General features: G+C 37.2%; 1 protein-coding gene across 1 annotated transcript in view; it reads right to left on the bottom strand.

Moving 5' to 3' along the window:
- Positions 1 to 26266, bottom strand: part of LMO1 (LIM domain only 1) — a 123076-nt gene that overhangs the window by 48857 nt on the left and 47953 nt on the right. The gene's annotated exons all lie outside the window — the stretch shown is intronic.

Below are 26266 nucleotides of genomic sequence, written 5' to 3'. Positions count from 1 at the left end.
TAGTACAAAAATGACATTTTAGATAACTGCAGTGTAACCTAGGTTCCAAAATGGTAGTTTCATGAAATGTAATGTATAGTGTCTCTTTAACTATGTGTTTAACCCTTTTGTGAAGGTAAATCCATTGCAAAAGTTGCTAGTTATATTACCTGTGCTAACTAATAATAAATTAGAGCATGTATTCTTTGAACTATAATGTCCCTTTGATTTGTAAATCATTTGAAAACATATAGGGCTAGATTACAAATGCTAATGCAGGAAGGGATAAGCAAACTAATGTGTATATCACAAGTTGAAAGTAAACAGTTGTGCGCGAGTGCAAACAAAAGTTGTGCTCAAAGTAATAGGATACCTGAAGACCTAGAGTAAAGTGTAAGGGCTAAAAAAAAGTTGCACAAAACAAGCACATTAAAAATATTACTCACATTATATATATATATCTAGATCTAGCACCCCTTGCACACCTGTGTTAGTGCTACTCACCTTTGTATATCAAATAAAGTCACCTGGCTTCAAGTTCCTGAGTCCTCGCCTTTCTTCTTGTATCCTATATATATATATATATATATATATATATATATATATATATATATATATATATATATATATATGTATATACTGTATATATATATATGTATATATATATATATATATATATAGCGATCTTCAACAAAGGACTGCACTCACTGGGTTTCCAAAAACATTCTTATTTATTAGGTAACGTTTCGGGATTCACAGATCCCTTCCTCAGACCAGAACAAACATACAACTGAACATAGTGATATATAAATACTTTAAGCCACACCCACCACCAAATCAAAACAGTGAATTGCGCCAAAAATAGGGTTGTCATGGTGATAACCCCTATGTATCTCAGTGTAACCAAACTACTAATCCCAAAAAGATCAACTACAATTCAGTAGTGTACAGATGCTAACATAACCATATGAGTCATTATATATGTTACTTTAGTAAATACTTATAAGACATCTATGAGTCCCTGTTCAATACTAATTTATATCATTAGATTAGTGGCAAAGGTAAATTAAATGGTATCATAGTTAATATCAAGCATTCAATCACATAGGGTAATTCTATACCTATTAGTTTCTAGCATGAATATAAATAGCAATATTAAACATGCAGTTACAGCGGTAATACAGATGTGTCAGATCATATCCGAAATATATTAATCACTCAGCATAATGAATTAGTGTTGTTGGTCCGTTCTAGATCTTATGACAATGTGGGCCCTCCAGATTATGTTAGCGGTATTGGATGTACAAATGTCAACTCATGTTTATACCATATGTGCACACAAGCATTATGTAGGTATCTGCCCTCATATCTTCTGAGGCCTAACACAAAGAAAAAGGCACTTACTTTCTATTAGCACATGTCCTAAGTGATGTATAGGTAGGATTGTATCTGATCCTGGTATGAGACGCGCCCCCAGTGAACAGCTCCTGTGTCAATAGTGTCCGTTAGCCTAGCGCATGGCTAATTAGCATACGCCGATGACGTATGCGTGTGTGTTCACGCGTAGTCACAGTAACCCTGTTGCCATCTATGCATAGCTAGTTTACAGTCCACAACGGTTATTGCGCTTATGCGAGCTAGGGGAAAATTGTTCAAAGCTGAGTCATATTTCAACAGTCCCATTTTATAGCGCCATAACTTAGTGTTTAAAAAGGACAAAAATAAGGTGTATATACTAAATGGTGTAATCTGTCCTATTCGGTGCCATGATCTATGCACAGTCCCATAACTGTCATACAGCAATTGTTAGCGATGGGGAGAGATGCATATATATTAAGTATTATACTGTATTCCTACCATAATGCTAACATGTGTGGTGGCAGTTTATACACAACAGGGTAATCCATATTGCATTTAAATATAGAGAAAGTATACAAACATATAGACCTATGTTTAAGTAATAATAGTAAAGCATAAAACCTTGTGCTTGGACCCTCAGGTATCCATACAGTAGAACCTCAAATTCTATCATTGGTTCACTGTTATAAGTGGCAATCAAAGTTAATCACTGACAACCTTAGCTTATTAACAGAGGCGAGTTATTAGTGTAACATTGGTACTCTAGACATTCATTGGTCCAACCACTCAGGTAATCCATGTATTTGGTTTTTACCCATTTTTATATAGGTTCCACAACCAGACCTTCAACCAGTCCCAGAGTATCTGGGGTACCCTTCCATAACCCATATGCCATGTACTAATGTGGCCTGCATGTCCCCGTGTGTTGGGACATGCAGGCCACATTAGTACATGGCATATGGGTTATGGAACCTATATAAAAATGGGTAAAAACCAAATACATGGATTACCTGAGTGGTTGGACCAATGAATGTCTAGAGTACCAATGTTACACTAATAACTCGCCTCTGTTAATAAGCTAAGGTTGTCAGTGATTAACTTTGATTGCCACTTATAACAGTGAACCAATGATAGAATTTGAGGTTCTACTGTATGGATACCTGAGGGTCCAAGCACAAGGTTTTATGCTTTACTATTATTACTTAAACATAGGTCTATATGTTTGTATACTTTCTCTATATTTAAATGCAATATGGATTACCCTGTTGTGTATAAACTGCCACCACACATGTTAGCATTATGGTAGGAATACAGTATAATACTTAATATATATGCATCTCTCCCCATCGCTAACAATTGCTGTATGACAGTTATGGGACTGTGCATAGATCATGGCACCGAATAGGACAGATTACACCATTTAGTATATACACCTTATTTTTGTCCTTTTTAAACACTAAGTTATGGCGCTATAAAATGGGACTGTTGAAATATGACTCAGCTTTGAACAATTTTCCCCTAGCTCGCATAAGCGCAATAACCGATGTGGACTGTAAACTAGCTATGCATAGATGGCAACAGGGTTACCGTGACTACGCGTGAACACACACGCATACGTCATCGGCGTATGCTAATTAGCCATGCGCTAGGCTAACGGACACTATTGACACAGGAGCTGTTCACTGGGGGCGCGTCTCATACCAGGATCAGATACAATCCTACCTATACATCACTTAGGACATGTGCTAATAGAAAGTAAGTGCCTTTTTCTTTGTGTTAGGCCTCAGAAGATATGAGGGCAGATACCTACATAATGCTTGTGTGCACATATGGTATAAACATGAGTTGACATTTGTACATCCAATACCGCTAACATAATCTGGAGGGCCCACATTGTCATAAGATCTAGAACGGACCAACAACACTAATTCATTATGCTGAGTGATTAATATATTTCGGATATGATCTGACACATCTGTATTACCGCTGTAACTGCATGTTTAATATTGCTATTTATATTCATGCTAGAAACTAATAGGTATAGAATTACCCTATGTGATTGAATGCTTGATATTAACTATGATACCATTTAATTTACCTTTGCCACTAATCTAATGATATAAATTAGTATTGAACAGGGACTCATAGATGTCTTATAAGTATTTACTAAAGTAACATATATAATGACTCATATGGTTATGTTAGCATCTGTACACTACTGAATTGTAGTTGATCTTTTTGGGATTAGTAGTTTGGTTACACTGAGATACATAGGGGTTATCACCATGACAACCCTATTTTTGGCGCAATTCACTGTTTTGATTTGGTGGTGGGTGTGGCTTAAAGTATTTATATATCACTATGTTCAGTTGTATGTTTGTTCTGGTCTGAGGAAGGGATCTGTGAATCCCGAAACGTTACCTAATAAATAAGAATGTTTTTGGAAACCCAGTGAGTGCAGTCCTTTGTTGAAGATCGCTGTGAATAATACTGACCTGGCACCCTGGTTGCTGACTATATGACATTGTGAGTGCAGATACACATGGAGGATATATATATATATATATATATATATACACACACCTTCTACTAAGAAAAAACATATTAAAAATGTTTTTATGGGTTAAAATGGATATGGTATATGACAAGGTATTTGACTGGGAAAACATAAAATGTGTGTGTGTACATGTATGTCTATATGTATGTATATGTGTGCATATATACAGTAAACTCTCAATTAACCACCACCCATGGGGATTGGTAGATTCCAGATAACTGTAATTCTGGTTGCTTGAGAGTCACAATTAAAAATAGCTCTAGTTTTATAACGCAGATGAACGGTTCAATCTCTTGCTGAAAACAATGCGTTTATTTAGGATAAACACTTGTATTTTATCCTAAATAAACGCATTGTTTTCAGCAAGAGATTGAGCCATTCTGGGAATTTGTTGTTGATTGAGCATCTTTGTGGATCCTCCCATTGGGCTCTCCCTTGCCAGCCGGTAGTGTGAGCTCTGGTTCGGAAGTACAGTACTCGTCCCACAGAGGTATACATGACAGAGGGATACTGTACCAAGAAGTTAAAGCCGCCACAAGATAGCCAGCCCTGATTGCCAAGCTGATGCAATCGTAACAGCTGCAGTCTATTTCTGTCCCTATATCCATTTTCTAATGAATGTGAACAAGGGTTAGTGTAGCAGATAAGTGATACATGTTTCCTTTTTTTTCCGATTGCTTGAGAGTGCCGGTTGCTTGAGTTCCGGATAATAAAGATTCTACTGTATATATATATATATATGTATATATATATATATATGTATATATATATATATATATATATATATATATATATATATATATATATATATATATATATGTCTAAATTCTAAATATGTGTATGTGTGTGTATGTGTACATACATGTGTATTTGTATTTGCCAGCCCTTCATTCATGTTCTGCTAGATAGCCCATGGCCAGCCCATCATTCATCTTCTGCCAGATCGCCAATGGCCAACCCATCATTCATGTTCTGCTAGATCGCCCATGGCTAGCCCTTCATTTATATTCTGCTAGATCACCCATGGCCAGCCCCTCATTTATATCTGCTAGATCACCCATGGCCAGCCTATCATTCATGTTCTGCTAGATCACCCATGGCCAGCCCATCATTTATTTCGGCAAGATCGCCCCATGGCCAGCCCATAATTCATGTTCTGCAAGATCGCCCATGGCCAGCCCATCATTCATGTTCTGATAGATTGCCCATGGCCAGCCCCTCATTTATGTTTGCTAGATCGCCCATGGCCAGCCCCTCATTTATGTCTGCTAGATAGCCCATGGCCAGCCCATCATTCATGTTCTGCTAGATCGCCTATGGCCAGCCCCTCATTTATGTCTGCTAGATCTCCCATGGCCAGCTCTTCACCCAAGCCAGTCCCTTATTAATTTTCTGCTAGATCGCCCATGGCCAGTCCACTTATTCATGTCTGCTAGATCGCTCATGGCCAGCCTCTCATTCATTTTCTGCTAGATTGCTCATGGCCAGCCCCTCATTCATTTTCTGCTAGATCGCTCATGGCCAGCCCTTCATTCATGTTCTGCTAGACCGCCCAAGGCCAGTCCCTCTTTTATGTCTGCTAGATTACTCATGGTCAGCCCCTCATTCATGTTCTACTAGATCACCCATGACTAGCCTTTCATTTAAGTCTGCAACATCACCCATGGCCAGCCCCTCATTTATAACTGCTAGATGGCCCATGGCCAGCTCCTCATTTATGTTCTGCTAGATCTCGAATGGCCTATCCCACATTCATGTTCTGCTAGATCGCCCATGGCAGCCCCTCATTCATGTTCTACTAGATCGCCTATGGCCAGCCCCTCATTCATGTTCTCATAGATTGCCCATGGCCAGCCCCTCATTCAAGTTCTGCTTGATCGCCCATAGCCAGTCCCCCATTTATGTCTGCTATATTGCCCATGGCCAGCCCCCCATTCATGTTCTGCTAGATCACCCATGACCAGCCCCTCATTTATGTTCTGCTAGATCTCCCATGGCCAGCCCCTCATTCATATCTGCTAGATTGCCCATGGCCTGTCCCACATTCATGTTCTGCCAGATCGCCCAATGGACAGCCCCTCATTCATGTTCTGCTAGATCGCCCATGGCCAGCCCCTCATGTTTGCTAGATCACCCATGGCCAGTCCCTCATTTATGTCCTCTAGATCACCCATGGCCAGCCCCTCATTTATGTTCTGCTAGATCTCCCATGGCCAGCCCCTCATTTATGTCTGCTAGATCGCCCATGACCAGCCCATCATATATGTCTGCTAGATTGCCCATGGCCAGCCCCTCATTTATGTCTGCTAGATCCCCATGGCTAGCCCCTTATTTATGTCCGCTAGATCACCCATGGCCAGCCCCTCATTCATGTTCTGCCAGATCACCCATGGCCAGACCCTCATTTATGTCTGCTAGATTGCTCATTGGCAGCCCCTCATTCATGTTCTGGTAGTTTGCTCATGGCCAGCCCCTCATTCATGTCTGCTAGATTGCTCATGGCCAGCCCCTCATTCATGTCTGCTAGATCTCCCATGGCCAGCCCCCCATTCATGTTCTGCCAGATCGTCCATGGCCAGTCCCTCATTCATGTTTTGCTAGATCACCCATGGCCAGCCCCTCAATCATGTTCTGCTAGATCGCCCCTGGTCAGCCCCTCATTCAATGTTCTGCTAGATCACCCATAACCAGCCCCTCATTTATGTCTGCTAGATCGCCCATTGTGAGCCCCTCATTTATGTCTGCTAGATCACCCATGGCCAGCCCCTTATTTATGTATGCTAGATCACCCATGGCCAGCCCCTCAATGTTCTGCCAGATCACCCATGGCCAGCCCCTCATTTATGTCTGCTAGATTGCTCATGGCCAGCCCCTCATTCATGTTCTGCTAGATCACCCATGACCAGCCCCTCATTCATGTTCTGTCAGATCACCCATGGCCAGCCCCTCATTTATGTCTGCTAGATTGCTCATGGCCAGCCCCTCATTCATGTTCTGCTAGATCACCCATGGCCTGCCCCTCATTCATGTCTGCTAGATTGCTCATGGCCAGCCCCTCATTCCTATCTGCTAGATCAGCCATGGCCAGCCCCTCATTCATGTTCTGCTAGATCACCCATGACCAGCCCCTCATTCATATCTGTTAGATTGCCCTTGGCCAGCCTCTCATTTATGTCTGCTAGATTGCCCATGGCCAGCCCCTCATTCATCTGCTGCTAGATTGCCCATGGCCAGCCCCTCATTCATGTTCTGCTTGATTGCCCATGGCCAGCCCCTCATTCATGTCTGCTAGATCACCCATGGCCAGACCCTCATTCATGTTCTGCTCTAATGCCAATGGCCAGCCCCTCATTCATGTCTGCTAGATCACCCATAGCCAGCCCCTCATTCATATCTGTTAGATTGCCCTTGGCTAGCCTCTCATTTATGTCTGCTAGATCGCCCATGGCCAGCCCCTCATTCATGTTCTGCTCAATTGCCAATGTCCAGCCCCTCATTTATGTCTGCTAGATTGCCCATGGCCAGCACCTCATTCATGTCTGCTAGTTTGTCCTCGGCTAGCACTTTTAGACCCCTTTAAAAACCATTTGTAAAGAGAGAAGAACCTCATATTAGTTTTGAAATAAAAAATAAACAGGTTTACTTTAACATTTGTTCATAAACAATACCAACACACAAACATATTTAAATGTTACTGACATAACTAGAGCATTTATCCTCGCAGCATTTCAACTGACATTTTCAATATTGCCATTATAAAGGTGACATTTTAAAAGTAAACTACCAAAGATATATTTGTATTAAACTATAATTAATATAATTGACAACTCTAAGGAGCAGTGTCCTATCCCTCTGCCCTATTCTGCTTCCCCTGTCTTACAAATTTATCGCACTCCCTGTAAAGCGCTGCCGCATCAGCGCATTACAAATAAAGATAAAAATAGTAATAATAATAATATTAATAATAATGCCAAATACTTCATTTGTTTATACTGGACACTCTGTGTTTAATGACATACGAGAAATCCAGCAATAAAGATGATATTACAAAAATATATTTAAATACACTGTTGAGCAACACACATACAAAAAAAAAAAAAAAAAAAGCTGCAAACTAAATAAAGCTGTTCTTCCTTTTTGTCTTCCCTGGGGAAAACATGTCAAAAAATGATTGGGAAATGTAACATTTTCATGTCTTCATTTTGTTGAGCGTTTAACAGCTATTTTAGACACTATAAACACAGCTGAAAACCTTTAACAATTATATAATTCACACTTCATTTTTTCACCATGCAATTACACGTTCCAATCTGTTTTGTGCTCTGTGGCCTGACCCCAATGCTGCTGCAGGGTCAATAATATATTGCAAAAGGATTAACTATGTGTCTTACTTATTTTTTCTCAGCTAAGATCTAAGTATTCCCATGTTGCTACACTGAAACAGAAAAGAAGTTGCACATATTGATAGCCTTATTAACCCTTTCCTTCATCTGCCTTATCCATAGTATTTTAATTTCTACTGAGTAATTTAAAAAAAAAAAATCTTATAAAATAGTATTAATATTTATAACACTTGTTTTTTTAACCCTCCCTATTCCTTATAATTTATCTAAAACATGGTCAATGACAGACACGAGCAATCAAATCTAACAACACTTCCACGGGCATATTTATTATCAAAAGTCACTATCAAGCTTAAAAAAAGTTTGAGATTGTACTATAACATTTTTAATTATAAGAAGTAATATTTGATATTTGAATTCTTTATTTTGTCTTCTTTCCTGCAGTTAAAGGGACAGTCAAGTCCAAAAAAAAATGTTCATGATTCAAATAGGGCATGTAATTTTAAACAACTCTCCAATTTACTTTTATCACCAATTTTGCTTTGTTCTCTTGGTATTCTTAATTGAAAGCTAAACATAGGAGGTTCATATGCTAATTTCTTAGACATTGAAGGCCGTCTCTAATCTGAAAGCATGTTGACAGGTTTTCACCATTAGAGCACATTAGTTCATGTGTTTCACATAGATAACATTGAGCTTACGCACGTGAATTTACAGAGGAGTGAGCACTGATTGGCTAAAGTTCAAATCTGTCAAATGAACTGAAATAAGGGGGCAGTCTGCAGAGGCTTAGATACAAGGTAATCACAAAGGTAAAATGTGTATTATTATAACTGTGTTGGTTGTCCAAAACTGGGGAATGGGTAATAAAGGGATTATTTATCATTTTAAACAACACAAATTCTGGTGTTGACTGTCCCTTTAATCTCTGAAGATTGTGGGATTTTAGTTAAAAGTTGAAGAGCAGACATCAGATGTACATGCTGTATTCCACAGTCATTTGCTGTACACTCAAGTTGTCTATTTGTAACTGTCACCAACATGACGATAGCGGCTGCTTCACTAATACAATTTAAAAAAAATACTACTGAATATTATCTCACGCTAATCTATGCTTTGACTACACCATTCTATCTAGCATTTATCTAGGACTAGATTACAAGTGGAGCACCAAATTATCACGCACTCGCGATAGTTGCCTTAAATTGGCAAAGTAGCACCTTTTTTTTTTTACATGTTAAGTGCTCTACACAACGGTAGGATGAGGTTATTTAAAAATGAATAAAGGGGTTTGAGGCCCCCCACAAGTACTTCCTGCAATCATGATATTGAAAGGGATGGTATTTCAAAATTTTGCAAGACCAATTTTTGTAGTCCGGTGGGTGCTCCCTGCTGGTCCGTACAGCCAACCTGCCATAGCAACAACCCTTTTTTTAGATTTTAAAGATGTTAGTACAGCCAATCAGATGCTGCAATACCCATTGCTCTTTAAAGTTAAAATTGCGTAGCAGACAAACATCCAAACCCTTACTTAGTAGGAAACAGTCGAGGATGTGTAAAACAAATAGCTAAAAAAAAAAAAAAAAACCATAAAAAAATAATAAAATGCATTAACAAAAAAAAAATAATTAGATTGTGTATTCTTATATCGCTTTAAAGTGACATAGTCAAAAGCTTTCTAGTATTAATAATAAAAATAATATCCATTCAGTAATTCCATGGATAAAGACTCCTAATTTTAAATATTGAGAAGAAATAATTTATATCACCTATACCAGTTTTCTTTATTAAAACTCTGTGGCAAAATACTATTTTCTCAGTGATATTTTTTTTGCTGCTATGTAGAAAATGTATACTTTCTGTATAAAACTTAAAGCTTACAATCTTTTTCTTATTTATTTGAACAATTGTCAATTGTTTTTTAATCCAAAACTGTATCTTATTTCTATCTTCTTTTACATAATGTAATTAAAAAATTGTTTTCAAGTATTAACACGTATTTTGTGCAATTGAAATCTTAACAAATAAATCCTGTCAGCTCATCAAATATTTCACGTTGTATCTCAGTATGATTTAAATAGATTTGCAAAAAAAAAAAAAAATACATTTTATGGAATAAAAAGGCATCAGTCATATCTGACTAAGAAGGCAGTTGCTAATCCTAGATTTGTCCTCAGATCAGTATCACTACATGTGGGAGTAGATAATGCATTATTCATTAGATGAACAATTGTTGGGGCACTTTCCAGATTACACTACATAAAAGGGGAACCAGATTCCAATATTTGCATTGCAAAGGCTTCTTTCTTAACCTTTCAAATAAAGATACCCTGCAAGAGAAAACTGTAGGGAAGTTTTGACAGATGTTCTCTGCGTAGTTTAAACAGCATGCTATAGAAAGACGAGGCATACAGCTGGCACATACAGTTTGTACAGAGGTGAAAGGTTAAATGTTGAGTGTCCCTATGCTTTGAAATATTTAAGCAGGATTTATGGGTAATGTTTCCCTCTAGACAAATGGAAAACCTCAGCATCATACAATGCTACTAGCAAGGTGGTTTACAAGATTTCCTAAGCTCATTTTCTTTTTCATATTATTTATTTCCCTAAATGCTAAATACTCAGGTGGCCAACGCTAAAATTAACCTTTTCTAAATTTCTGTGACGTAAAAAAATTGATTTTGTGCTAAGAGGCATTTAAATGCTAATTGTTTAGTTATGTATAGTAAAAAAAAAACATTGCAATATACTTTCACTATTTGTTTTGTGGATTTTCTAACTCTCAGAACTAAAAAAGAACACTATAGACGTCTAAAGGCTAACCCTGTTCCATACTTGGTTTGTTTCAGACAATGCTTGATGTTAACAGACTCATTAGAAATATAATACTTCGAAAACATTTCCAAGGTAGTGATACCAATGGGGACAACTTGTTACCCAGTACTAATGAGTCTGTTTTGACATCGGACAGGAATGCAATGTCTTTTTCTGAACAGGCTGACGTAGCAACCATGAAAAGCTTAGATAGTGAGGGTAATACAGCTGAAGTATCCAATAAGAAAGGTAAAGCTTTCAAAAATAAATCAGAATTCTACCCAATTCAGAGCAGGGGGCAGCATTTGGAAATTTTCTTTAAGAGTTGAGTCTGATTTACAAAATCTTAGAGAATTAAATTACAAATCTAACTAGAGATGAACATCTTGCATTGAACACAGCTACAAAACAATAATGATCTAACTACAAGAGCAGTTTATAAGGGGGGCACTATTGTCATTCAAAATAGAACTATCAGCTAGATTACGAGTTATGCGCGTATTTAACCCCCTATAGCCATTACAAGTTTTGAAACAGTCGGCTTGTGCATGCGATATGACTGCATTGAGCTCCATACCGCACACAATTTAAGCGCAGTTTTGACTTGCTCGTGCACGCTTTCCCCATAGGCATCAATGGGGAGAGCGGGTCAGTTAAAAGTCTAACATTTGCGATCTTCGGAATGAAAAGCTCCATAACGCAGCCTCATTGATGTCTATGGGGGAAAAAAACTAACTTTTAAACCTAACACCCTAACATAAACCCTGAGTCTAAACACCCCTAATCATTGTCAACACCTACATAATGTTATTAACCCCTAATCTGCTCCCTCCGATATCGCAGCCACCTAAATAAAACAATTAACCCCTAATCTACCGCTCCATAATCTATTGCCGCAACTATACTAAAGTTATTAACCCCTATTCCGCCGCACCCCAACATCACCCACACTACAATAAATCTATTACCCCCTATTCCGCCGCACCCCGACATCGCCCCCACTAAATAAAGGTAATAACTCCTAAACCTATGGTCTCCCACATCACTACAACTAAATAAACCTATTAACTCCTAAACCGCCAGCCCCGGACATTGCAACAACCTAAATTAAACTATATTAACCACTTAACCTAACCCTAACGTAAACCTAACCCTAAACCTAACACCCCCTAACTTTAACATAATTAAAATAGAGCTAAAGTTACAATTATTAACCCTTTAAGGACACAGCTTTCAGTTTGCTCAATTGTTTTATGACGGAAATATTCCGTCATATGTCCTTAAGAGGTTAACTAAATAAAAAACTAAATACAGGCGGCCAGATTACGAGTTTTGCGTTATGAGCGGCTCGGTAATAACTTGCAAGTTATTTCCACCACTCACCTTTAATAGCGCTGCTATTACAGGTTTGCAAAAACCCGGCGTTAGCTAAAAAAAAGCCTAACACCTGAAATCACGGAGCGTAAAGCTTCGTAAAGCAGCTACATTGATTCCTATGGGGAAAGAAAATTTATGTTTACACCTAACACCCTAACATAAACCCCGAGTCTAAACACCCCTAATCTGCCACCCCCGACATTGCCGACACCTACATTATACTTATTAACCCCTAATATGTTGCCCCCAATGTCGCCACCACCTACATTACACTTATTAACCCCTAATCTGCCGCCCCCAATGTTGGCGCCACCTACATAAATTTAATAACCCCTAATCTGCAGCCCCCAATGCCGCCGCCACCTACATAAATTTATTAACCCCTAATCTGCTGCCCCTAATGTCGCCTCCGCCACTATACTAAAGTTATTAACCCCTAAACCTCTGGGGCCCCCACATCACTAACACTAAATAAATATATTAACCCCTAACCTAAGTCTAACCCTAACCCTAACACCCCTAACTTTAATATAATTAAAATAAATATAAATAAAAATTACTATCATTAACTAAATAATTCCTATTTAAAGCTAAATACTTACCTGTAAAATAAACCCTAAGTTTGCTACAATATAACTAATAGTTACATTGTATCTAGTTTAGGTTTTATTTTAATTTCACAGCTAAGTTTGTATTTATTTTAACTAGGTAGACTAGTTAGTAAATATTTATTAACTATTTAATAACTACTTAGTTAAAATAAATACAAATTTACCTTTAAAATAAAACCTAACCTGAGTTACACTAACACCTAACATTACACTAAAATTAAATAAATTATATAAATTAAATGCAATTAACTAAATTACAAAAAACATAAACACTAAATTACACAAAATAAAAAAGAAATGATCAAATATTTAAACTAATTACACCTAATCTAATAGCCCTATCAAAATAAAAAAGCCCCCCCAAAATAATAAAAACCCTAGCCTACACTAAACTGCCAATGGTCCTTAAAAGGGCCTTTTGCGGGGCATTGCCCCAAAGAAATCAGCTCTTTTACCTGTAAAAAAAAATACAAAGAACTCCCCAACAATAAAACCCACACCCACACAACCAAACCCCTCAAATAAAATCCTATCTAAATAAACCTAAGCTCCCCATTGCCCTGAAAAGGGCATTTGGATGGGCATTGCCCTTAAAAGGGAATTTAGCTCTTTTTCTGTGCCCAAACCCTAATCTAAAAATAAAACCCCCCCAATAAACCCTTAAAAAAAACCTAACACTAACCCCCGAAGATCCACTTACAGTTTTTGAAGACCGGACATCCATCCTCAACAAAGCCGGGAGAAGTCTTGATCCAAGCGGCAAGAAGTTCTCAACGAAGCTGGGAGAAGTCCTCATCCAAGCGGCAAGAAGTCGTCCTCCAGGCGGGCAGAAGTCTTCATCTTCTTTTTTGGGTGTTTTTTTTTTTGGTTAGGGTTTGGGCAGCAAAATTCTAAATGCCCTTTTTTTAAAATTAGGTTTATTATTTTGGGGGTTGGTTGGGTGGGTTTTACTGTTGGGGGGGTCTTTGTATTTTTTTTTCTGGGAAAAGAGCTGATATCTTTTGGCAATGCTCCACAAAAGGCCCTATTGATAGTTTATTGTAGGCTAGGTTTTTGTTTTTTATTTTGGTTGGGCTTTTTATTTTGATAGGGCTATTAGATTAGGTGTAATTTTTTTTGGTTGGTTTGTTATTTTTCGTAATTTAGTGTTTGTTATTTTTTGTAATTTAGTCTTTTGTATTTTTTGTAATTAGATAGTTTGTAATTTTTAGAGTAGTGTTAGGATTTTTTTAACGTGTAGTTTAGTTTTATTTAATTGGTAGTTAGTTTAATTTTAGTTTAATAATTATCACCTAGATTACAAGTTTTGTGTTGCAGCTTGTAACGCTGTATGGCATTTTCAGCGTTAAAACATCACCGCAGCGATTACAAGTCTTGTCGGTATAGGTGTACCGCACACCTTTTACCCTGTAATGCAACGTTAGTGCCGCACATGTACAAATTATGTTTTTTTTCATGGGATTCCCATAGCGCTGGTATAATGAGTTTTGCTGTATGGCTAAAAAGTGAGCGTTACAACCTAAAACGTCAAGATCCGTACCACCATCTAAAGTCAGTATTTATGAGTTTTACGCTACAAAGCTGTAACATAAAACTCATAACTAAAGTGTTACAAAGTACACTAAACACCCATAAACTACCTATTAACCCCTAAACCGAGGCCCTTCCGCATCACAAACAAAAATAAATAAATGTATTAACCCCAATCTGCTGCTCCCAACATCGCTGCCACTAAAAAATGAATTAACCCCTATTTTGCCGCACCCCGACATTGACGCCACTATAATAAACTTATTAACCCCTAAACCGCTGCCCTACCGCATCACAAACACTATTTAAAAATGATTAACCCCTAACCCCCCTAGATTTAACAGCTTCAAGCACTCCCTAAAAACTCTACTATTCAGGGATGCATACAACCAACACTAACCTTTCCTAACGCCATTGCTTTCCCCTTGAACCCCTTAGATTGTAAGCCTATGGGCCCAGCTGTTTACAGATCGCTTCATAAGAGCCAACTACAACAGTGAAACTCTCGGCAGGGCCCTCTACCCACTTCACCCCTACAAAAGCTATCCTGTACACCGACTATGTTTACAGCGCTGCGGAACCTGTTGCTGCTCTAGAAATACCTGATAATAATAATAATCTGCCGTACGCCCTCTCCATCGCTATAATAAACCTATTAACCCCTAAACTGCAAGCACCTCACAATGAAATATACTAAAATAAACTATTAACCCCTAAACCGAAAGCCCCCCACAATGAAATAAACTAATTTAAACTAGTTACCCCTAAACCTAACGACCCCCTAACTTTATATTAAAATTACAATTTCCCCAGTTTAAATTAAATTAAAACTTACCTGTCAAAAGAAAAAAAAAAAAAAACTAACAAACTATTATAATTATTAAAATAAAATTAAACTAACTACCAATTAAATAAAACTAAACTACCAATAAAAAATCCTAACACTACAAAAAATTACAAAAAGTATCTAATTACAAAAAATAAAAACTGACTAAATTACAAAAACAAACACTAAATTATGAAAAATAACAAAAAATGTATCAAAAATAAAAAAGAATTACACCAAATCTAATAGCCCTATCAAAATAAAAAAGCCCCCCAATTAGCCAATAGAATGAGAGCTGCTTAAATCCTATTGGCTGATTTGAACAACCAATAGGATTTTAGCAGCCCTAATTCCTATTGACTGATTAAAATTTTTTAGCCAATAGGAATGCAAGGGACTCCATCTTGAATCGCGTCCGTTGCATTAAAGATTCAGTGTACGGCGGCAACCGTATGAAGAGGATACTCCGCGCCGAATGTCTTCAGGATGGACCCGCTCCGCACCTCCGGGATAAAGATAGAAGATGCCGTCTGGATATAGATTGAAGAGGCCACCTGGATGAAGACTTCTCGCTGCTTGGATCAGGATGTCGCCACCGGTATGAAGATTGAAGAGGCCATCTGGATTGTCAGGGGATTAGTGTTAGGATTTTTTAAGGGTTTAATGGGTGGGTTTTATTTTTTAGTTAAGGGTCTCGGCAGTAAAAGAGCAATGCCCATGCAAATGCCCTTGCAAATGCCCTTTTAAGGGCAAAGGGAAGCTTAGGTTTTTTAGATAGTTTTTTTTTTTTATTTTGTGGGTTTGGGGGGGTGGGGGATTGTAATGTTAGTGGGTCTTTGTAATTTGTTTCAATAAAAGAGCTGATATCTTTAGGGCAATGCCCGACAAAAGGCCCTTTTAAGGGCCATTGGTAGTTTATTCTAGATTAGGTTTTTTGTTTTGAGGTGTTTTTTTATGGGTATTAGAATAGGAATATTTTTTATTTTTGATCATTTGTTTATTTTGTGTAATGTATATTTTTTAGGGGTTGTTTTTTTTAACAAAAGAGCTGTTCATCTCAGGGCAATGCCCTACAAAAGACCCTTTTAAGGGCCCCCCAAAAGGCCCTTTTAAGGGCCCTTGGTAGTTTATTCTAGAGTAGGCTTTTTTTATTTTGGAGTGTTTTTTTTTAAATGGTATTAGATTAGGATTAATCTTTATTTTTTTGGATAATTTCTTTTTTTTTTTTTTTTTGTAAATATAGGTTTTTTATTTTTTGTAATGGAAGTTTTTTTATTTTTTGTAATGTTAGGTTTTAGTGTAAGGCAGGTTAGGTTTTATTTCACAGGTTAGTTTGTATTTATTTTAACTAGGTAGTTATTAAATAGTTAATAACTATTTACTAACTAGTCTACCTAGTTAAAATAAATACAAACTTACCTGTGAAATAGAATTAAAACCTAAGCTAGTTACAATATAACTATTAGTTATATTGTAGCTAGCTTAGGTTTTATTTCACAGGTAAGTATGTATTTAGTTTTAAATAGGTGATATTATGTTAATAATATTGTAAATTTCATTTAGATCGAATTTAATTATGTAAAGTTAGGGGGGTTAGGTTTAGGGTTAGGTTTAGGGGTTAATATACTTTAATTTAGCTTTTTGTGATGTGGGGGGCTGGCGGTTTAGGGGTTAATAGGTTTATTTAGTTAATAATTGTAAATTTAATTTAGCTATATTTTTATTATGTTAAAGTTAGGGGGTGTTAGGGTTAGGTTTAGGGTTACGTTAGGGTTAGGGTTACGTTAGGGTTAGGTTTAGGGGTTAATATAGTTTAATTTAGCTTCTTGCGATGTGGGGGGCTGGCAGTTTAGGGGTTAATAAATGTAGTATAGTGGCTGCGATATCGGGAGCAGCAGATTAGGGGTTTGTAATTTTATTTAGGTAGTGGCGATAACGGGAATGGCAGATTAGGGGTTAATAACTCTAGGCAGGCGTCAGCGATGTTGGGGGCAGCAGATTAGGGGTGTTTAGATGTAGGGTTTCTGTTAGGGTGTTAGGTTTAAACTGTATTTTTATTTCCCCATATACATCAATGGGGCTGCGTTATGGAACGTTTGTTTCTGCGATCACAGGTGTTATTTTTATTTTTTTCCGTCTCTCCCCATTGATGTCTATGGGGAAATCGTGCACAAGCACCTTTCAGCAGCGCTCTGATTGTGTGCAGTATGGAGCTCAATGCAACTACAGGGAGTGCAGAAATATTAGGCAAGTTGTATTTTTGAGGATTAATTTTATTATTGAACAACAACCATGTTCTCAATGAACCCAAAAAACTCATTAATATCAAAGCTGAATAGTTTTGGAAGTAGTTTTTAGTTTGTTTTTAGTTATAGCTATTTTAGGGGGATATCTGTGTGTGCAGGTGACTATTACTGTGCATAATTATTAGGCAACTTAACAAAAAACAAATATATACCCATTTCAATTATTTATTTTTACCAGTGAAACCAATATAACATCTCAACATTCACAAATATACATTTCTGACATTCAAAAACAAAACAAAAACAAATCAGTGACCAATATAGCCACCTTTCTTTGCAAGGACACTCAAAAGCCTGCCATCCATGGATTCTGTCAGTGTTTTGATCTGTTCACCATCAACATTGCGTGCAGCAGCAACCACAGCCTCCCAGACACTGTTCAGAGAGGTGTACTGTTTTCCCTCCTTGTAAATCTCACATTTGATGATGGACCACAGGTTCTCAATGGGGTTCAGATCAGGTGAACAAGGAGGCCATGTCATTAGATTTTCTTCTTTTATACCCTTTCTTGCCAGCCACGCTGTGGAGTACTTGGACGCGTGTGATGGAGCATTGTCCTGCATGAAAATCATGTTTTTCTTGAAGGATGCAGACTTCTTCCTGTACCACTGCTTGAAGAAGGTGTCTTCCAGAAACTGGCAGTAGGACTGGGAGTTGAGCTTGACTCCATCCTCAACCCGAAAAGGCCCCACAAGCTCATCTTTGATGATACCAGCCCAAACCAGTACTCCACCTCCACCTTGCTGGTGTCTGAGTCGGACTGGAGCTCTCTGCCCTTTACCAATCCAGCCACGGGCCCATCCATCTGGCCCATCAAGACTCACTCTCATTTCATCAGTCCATAAAACCTTAGAAAAATCAGTCTTGAGATATTTCTTGGCCCAGTCTTGACGTTTCAGCTTGTGTGTCTTGTTCAGTGGTGGTCGTCTTTCAGCCTTTCTTACCTTGGCCATGTCTCTGAGTATTGCACACCTTGTGCTTTTGGGCACTCCAGTGATGTTGCAGCTCTGAAATATGGCCAAACTGGTGGAAAGTGGCATCTTGGCAGCTGCACGCTTGACTTTTCTCAGTTCATGGGCAGTTATTTTGCGCCTTGGGTTTTCCACACGCTTCTTGCGACCCTGTTGACTATTTTGAATGAAACGCTTGATTGTTCGATGATCACGCTTCAGAAGCTTTGCAATTTTAAGAGTGCTGCATCCCTCTGCAAGATATCTCACTATTTTTGACTTATCTGAGCCTGTCAAGTCCTTCTTTTGACCCATTTTGCCAAAGGAAAGGAAGTTGCCTAATAATTATGCACACCTGATATAGGGTGTTGATGTCATTAGACCACACACCTTCTCATTACAGAGATGCACATCACCTAATATGCTTAATTGGTAGTAGGCTTTCGAGCCTATACAGCTTGGAGTAAGACAACATGCATAAAGAGGATGATGTGGTCAAAATACTCATTTGCTTAATAATTCTGCACTCCCTGTATATCGCACGCAAAAGGCGTATGTTTGAAAACTTGTAATGGCAGCGCCATAGGAAATTGAATAACGTAACTTTTGTTGCGTTCGTTAATTTCTCTATAGCGCTCAAAACTCGTAATCTAGGTGTATATTAGTTTAATTGTTAGTTTAAACTTAGTTTTTTTTAATTTGACAGGTAAGTTTTAATTTAAGTTAGGGAAATTGAAATTTAAAGTTAGGGGGGGCGTTAGGTTTAGGGGTTACTAGTTTAATTTAGTTTATTGCGATGTGGGGGGCTTTTGGTTTAGGGGTTAATAGTTGATTTTAGTATATTTCATTGTGGGGGGGCTTGCAGTTTAGGGGTTAATAGGTTAATTATAGTGCTGGCGGTGTAGGGCTTAATAACTTGAGTATAGTGGGGGCGATGTGGGTGGACGGCAGATTAGGAGTTAATAATATTTAAATAGTGTTTGCGATTATAGTGGTGAAGATGTCGGGGAGCGGCAAAATAGGAGTTAATAAAACATTTTAGGGGCGGCGATGTCAGGAGCGGCAGATTAGGGGTTAATAAGTTTAATATAGTATTTGCGTTGCGGGAGGGCCTCGGTTTAAGGGGTCAATAGGTAGTTTATGGGTGTTTAGTGTACTCTGTAGCAGTTTAGTTATGAGTTATATGTAAGTTTTGTAGCGTAAAACTCATAACTACTGCTTTTAGATTGCGGAACGGATCTTGTCGGTATAGGCTGGAACCCAGGTTTTTTTAGCCTCACCACAAAACTCCTAATGGCAGCGATATAGAAGTCCTGTGATAAAACGTCATTTTTACGTGTGAGAGACTGTTGTTGCGGTACAGGCTTAAGGTACAACTATACCAACAAGACCTGTAATGGCTGCAGTAATGTTTTAACGCTGAAATTATCATTTTTTCCAGCGTTAAAACACAAATGCAAAATTTGTAATCTAGGTGTATGTTAAAGAAGCCACACGCCAATTATCCAGTGTAGATGACTACCAAATTTTAGACAGAAATCCCGCTGTAAAATTTAAAATGGAATTATGTGATCTTTTGGAGGAGGGGGTAGAAAATAGTTTATAAACACAAATACTTTTCTTTTTTGATGGTGGACTTTCCACAAATACCCATTTTCTACCATCTGCCCAAAGTCCACAAGTCCGTAGAAAATATACAAGGTCACCCCATTGTAAGAGGAATTGGATCCCTCTTGGAGCCACTGTCACATTGGCTTGATGCACTTCTGCAGTCGTTGGTAGTCAAACAGCCGAGCTATTTAAGAGGCACTAAACCTGTCTTACAATTGCTAGAAAATATAAAATGGTGTGAACATTTTGGCTGGTTGACTATTGATGCTGTAGCATTGTATTCATCTATACTTTATAAATGTGGCCTGGAAACCATAAAACAGACATTACATAATGAGACTAATTTTTCTCCACAATTCAGGGAGTATGTCCTTGGGGTCACGGGCTTCTTGCTAACCCACAATTATTTTGAATTCTAACAGACTTTTTATCTGCAAAGGAGAGGTACCGCCATGGGCACAAAATTTGCGCCCTCCTTTGCAAATTTGTTTTTTGAGCATTTGGGAAAGAAAATATATTTTTGGAGTAGAGGAAAAGTATAAAATAAATATACAGTTTTTTTGGAAGATTTGTTGATTATCTTCTATTAATTTGGTCTGGAAACCTCCATGAGGCAACAGAATTTGTTGAATATCTAAATCATAATGAAATTAGCTTAAAATTTACTTTTCATTATCACAATAAGTCAGTGGTTTTTTAGATGTAAATCTAACAAGGAATCCCAATGGTAATATTGCATCTAAGATTTTTCATAAGCCTATTTGATGCAATATGTTACTTCACCCCAAGAGTTGCCATCCACAACATGTCCCACATGCAATAGCAAAAGGACAATTTATCTGAACACGTCGAAACGTCTCAGAAAATCATGTCTATAAAAAAGAGGCTGATCTCTTAAAAGGTAGACTGGGAGAAATAGGTTATCAAAAAGTCAAGGAAGGCTGTGAACTCTATGGACAGATGTACTCTTTTGAGTGAGAAAAGAGAGGATAAATTGGGAAACCAGTTCAAAGCTGTAAACTTCATTACTGATCCCAGCACAAACTATATGGATGTCTGCAAAATTGTGAAGAAACACTTTGGACTGCTTGTGGCAGATGATAAATTAGTGGATGTAGTAAAAGATGGATTAAGATGCTCATATAGATGGGGATAACTATAAGGAATCTTATCTCACCCTCACAATTAAAATCTTCTGTACAATCCAACTCATGGTTATAACATAAGCAAATGTACAGGTGTGGAACAGTCTTAATGTAAACTTTTCGAACATTTTTACTAATAATTTTTCTTCATCTGTTACCAAACAAACATTCAAAATTGACAGTTGCTTAAACTGCAACTCTACCTTTGATATTTATTTACTATGGTGCAATGTCTGTGACATTCAATATATAGGACTCATGTCACATGATATAAACTCCAGAATTAGAGAACATCTGTCCACCAGGGAAATCATCTACTCCTCTTGTTCAGCATTATGCTGTCCACCACAACAAAAAAGGTTGATCCTTTGAGATGGTGTGCCATTGAGCAAGTTTACACTCCAAAGAGAGGTGGAAATAGACAGAAAATGCTGAACAAGAGAGAGATGTTCTGGATTTTTTTTAATTAAAACCGAGAACACCAAATGGCTAAAACTCGTATTATGACTTGATTCATTTTTGGGAATAATCTTTATGCAAAGATACAATTTTGTATTAACTTTAAAAACCCCTCACTTTATACTATACAATATAAGCTATTGTAAATGTGTTTATATATATTTGTTTGATAAAAACAGCTCATATCAGTTTATATTCAGTACAGCAGTTTGTATTCTTAATAGAACTGAGACATAAATTGTTAGCAAATTTTCCAGAAAAGTTACTTAATTATGATATGCATTGGCTTCATTTGTGCCCAATATGAAATATTGTATACATATAAACAACATATTTGCTTTACTTCTAGATTATATGTAGATGTGTAAAAAAGCCATAGCAAAAAAAGTTTTTCGTATATACGGTGCTAACTAATACGCACTCTGAATATACCCTATGTTGCAAATATTTCTGCTTTATTTGTAATATATCTTTAAGGAGGAGGTGTATGTTTCTTTTAAATATTTTACCCAATAAGTTGAAAGAATCCACTATTTAAGACTCACCAGGTGTGGTATACCACAGGGCTATGACTACGGCTATCAGCCGAAACGCGTAAGCCGTGATTACCACACCACCTTCCTCCTTTTTTCTATGATGTGTGCCTCCTTGTGATTTTTAAAATGGATATTAAAAGTCAAGTTTTGCTCAATTACTGGGACTCTTGCGCTTACTTCATTCGATGAACATACTTGTTTTTTACAGATAACAACTGCAAAGCAATGCACGTATACTAACATGACGACCATGGTTAACCTAGTGGTCTGCATACTCAACCTTTGATAGGCTCCTCTAAAGCAAGGTGGGTGGAGTTTTGGCTATTTAAAAACAATTGCGCAAACAAGGTGTTTGTTTTAAATTCAGTATGTTTTCACTTGGCTGATATGTTGTTCTATAGCATGACAACAACATTTTTGTTGCAGTCGATAAATGTTATCATACTGGAGGGTGTGGAACAGACCGCTTTAAGAGGTTGCATACAGCAAAAGCAAGCAAAAATAAATGCATTTATATTGCAATACTGTTTGATTCTGTTTATTGAAATATATTATGATGGACGATTTTGAGCTTTACAAAGTGTGTGGTTTTAGCTTTGAATCTACAAATGTGGAAAAACTATATAGAGAGAATCTACTACTTTTCATAAACTGGAATAAAATGGGACCCATGTTGGTCAAATTAATAGATAGTATTTCCAATGGTCACATGTTGATTTCAGAAACGGGGCAGGAAATAAAGAATGAAAATGCAGGTGTGTGTGTGAATTTGCTTGTGCAGAGATAATACCAAATAAAAAAGGGAATAGGATAAGGAAATCAGTAGATAAAGTGGTAAGATAATAGATTTTGGAGCTACAAGCACTGTTTAATAAAGATGGTTGTTGAACACAAACTGAGAGTGCATCTATCTTTGTATAGGAGTCATCAGTGCAGTACCTGTAAGTGAATGTAGAGGTGTAACTGTTCCCTGTTGTCACTCAGCATTGTCTCCTGTAACTAAAGCGCACTCCAAAAGTTGTTTGTAAGTTGTTTGTATGTACTTTGTGTTAACACATATACTCTTTCTAAATGCTCTAGTTTAGTTTTGACTTCCCATACCCCTTCATGGTGGATGTTGCTGTTATTCTTAAATCACTTCCCCTTTTCATTTAATTCCCTTTTCTCCCTTATTATAATCAACTTAAAGGGCCAGTAAACCTAAAAAATAATGTTATATAATTCTGCACATAGTGCATAATTATATAACATTATATGAGTGCTAGCTTTATACAACCTAATATATCCGGTGAACTTTTATAAAAAAACAGGGTTTTCCAGACCCGCCCTCTGTGCTCTACTGAGCGGGTCTGGTTTTCCCTTAGAGCGCATCTGGCCAGCTGTCTAGTCACAGCCTGGTCCGACCGCGCCATTACACTCAATACAGCTTGCTCCGGATATATTAGGTTGTATAAAGCTAGCACTCATATAATGATATATAATTCTGCACTATGTGCAGAATTATATAACATTACTTTTTAGGTTTACTGGCACTTTAAGATATTTTTGTTTCAGGTAATTAATGATAAATATAGAGCACAGATGTATAATCACTAATATCACAATACATGATAGTCTGTAATATCAAATATATAGCAAATAACCCAAAATAAATTGCACATATAGCCAGTGACTCTGTAAAAAAGCAGTTATATAGGCTGTAAACAGACATGTTAAGGGCACATGAACAATGAGTAACTCAACATACATTGGTCAGGTATCAGTCCAGAAACATTAGAACACATAGAAGAGTATTTATCTATATTCCCTGTGGCAATGTAAAAACATTTGGCTAGATTAGAAGTTTTGCGTTATGAGTGAAAAAGCAGCACACATTTTTGGCCGTAACGCAAATTAACTTACGCAATTTGTGTAAAGTCTTTTTTCAATGGGACTTCAATAGCACCGATATTACAAGCTTTTTCTGGGAGGCCAAAAAGTGAGCGGTACAGCCCATACCGCAAAATTCGTAATGCAATCTAAAGTCAGTAGTTATAAGTTTTACTCTACAAAGCTGTAGCATAAAACTCATAATTAAAGTGCTAAAAAGTACACTAACATCCCATAAACTACCTATTAACCCCTAATCTGCCGCCCTTCCGCATCGCAAACACTAAAAATAAAATTATTGACCCCTAATCTGCCGCTCCGGACATCGCCGCCACTATAATAAACATATTAACCCCTAAACTGCTGCACTCCCGCATCACAAACACTAGTTAAATATTATTAACCTCTAATCTGCTGTCCCTCACATCGCCGCCACCTACCTACATTTATTAATTCATAATCTGCCGCTCCGGACATCGCCACCACTATAATAAACATATTAACCCCTAAACCGCCGCACTCCTGCATCACAAACACTAGTTAAATATTATTAACTCCTAATCTGCCATCCCTAACATCGCCGCCACCTACCTACATTTATTAACCCCTAAGTTATTAACTATTTACTAACTACCTAGCTAAAATAAATACAAATTTACCTGTAAAATAAAACCTAACCTGAGTTACACTAAACACCTAACCTTAATAAATAAATTACATAAATGAAATACTATTACCTAAATTACAAAAAAATAAACACTAAATTACACAAAAAAAAAAAAAAAATTATCAGATATTTAAACTAATTACACCTAATCTAATAGCCCTATCAAAATAAAAAATCCCCCCTAAAATAAAAAAATACCCTAGCCTAAACTAAACTACCAATAGCCCTTAAAAGGGCCTTTTGCGGTGCATGGTGCCAAAGAAATCGGCTCTTTAACCTGTAAAAAAAAATACAAACAACCCCCCAACAGTAAAACCCACCACCCACACAACCAAACCCCCAAATAAAAACCTAACTAAAAAAACCTAAGCTCCCCATTGCACTGAAAAGGGCATTTGGATGGGTATTGCCCTTAAAGGGGCATTTAGCTCATTTTCATACCAAAAGCCCTAATATAAAAATAAAACCCACCCAATAAACCCTTAAATAAATGTAGGTAGGTGTCCCACAAAAGGCCATTTTAAGGGCTATTGGTAGTTTAGTTTAGGATAGGTTTTTATTTTATTTAGGTAATTGTATTTAATTTATGTAATTTATTTAATTGTAGTGTAAGGTTAGGTGTTAGTGTAAAACAGGTTAGGTTTTATTTTACAGGTAAATTTGTATTTATTTTAGCTAGGTAGTTAGTAAATAGTTAATAACTATTTACTAACTAGTCTACCTTGTTAAAATAAACACAAACTTGCCTGTAAAATAAAAATAACACCTAAGATAGATACAATGTAACTATTAGTTATATTGTAGCTAGTTTAGGGTTTATTTTACAGGTAGGTATTTAGTTTTAAATAGGAATCATTTAGGTAATGATAGTAAGTTTTATTTAGATTTATTTTAATTATATTTAAGTTAGGGGGTGTTAGGGTTAGACTTAGGTTTGGGGTTAATAAATTTAGTATTTAACCCATAATCTGCCGTTGGGGGCGGCAGATTATGGGTTAATAAATATAGGTAGGTGGTGGCGATGTTAGGGTGTTAGATTAGGGGTTAATAATATGTAACTAGTGTTTGTGATGCGGGAGTGTGGCGGTTTAGGGGTTAATATGTTTATTATAGTGGCGGCGACGTTGGGGCGGCAGATTAGGGGTTAATAAGTGTAGATAGGTTGCAGTGACATTGGGAGCGGGAGATTAGGGGTTAATAAGTATAATGTAGGTGTCTGCGATGTTAGGGGCAGCAGATTAGAGGTTAATAAGTATAATGTAGGTGTCAGCGATGTCGGGGGCGTCAGATTAGGGGTTAATAAGTGTAAGATTAGGGGTGTTTAGAC

The sequence above is a fragment of the Bombina bombina genome, chromosome 7 (genome assembly GCF_027579735.1).
Source record: "Bombina bombina isolate aBomBom1 chromosome 7, aBomBom1.pri, whole genome shotgun sequence".
Classification (NCBI taxonomy): domain Eukaryota; kingdom Metazoa; phylum Chordata; class Amphibia; order Anura; family Bombinatoridae; genus Bombina; species Bombina bombina.
The sequence above is the reverse complement of the archived record's forward strand: the minus strand, read 5'-3'. Positions and strand labels throughout refer to the sequence as shown.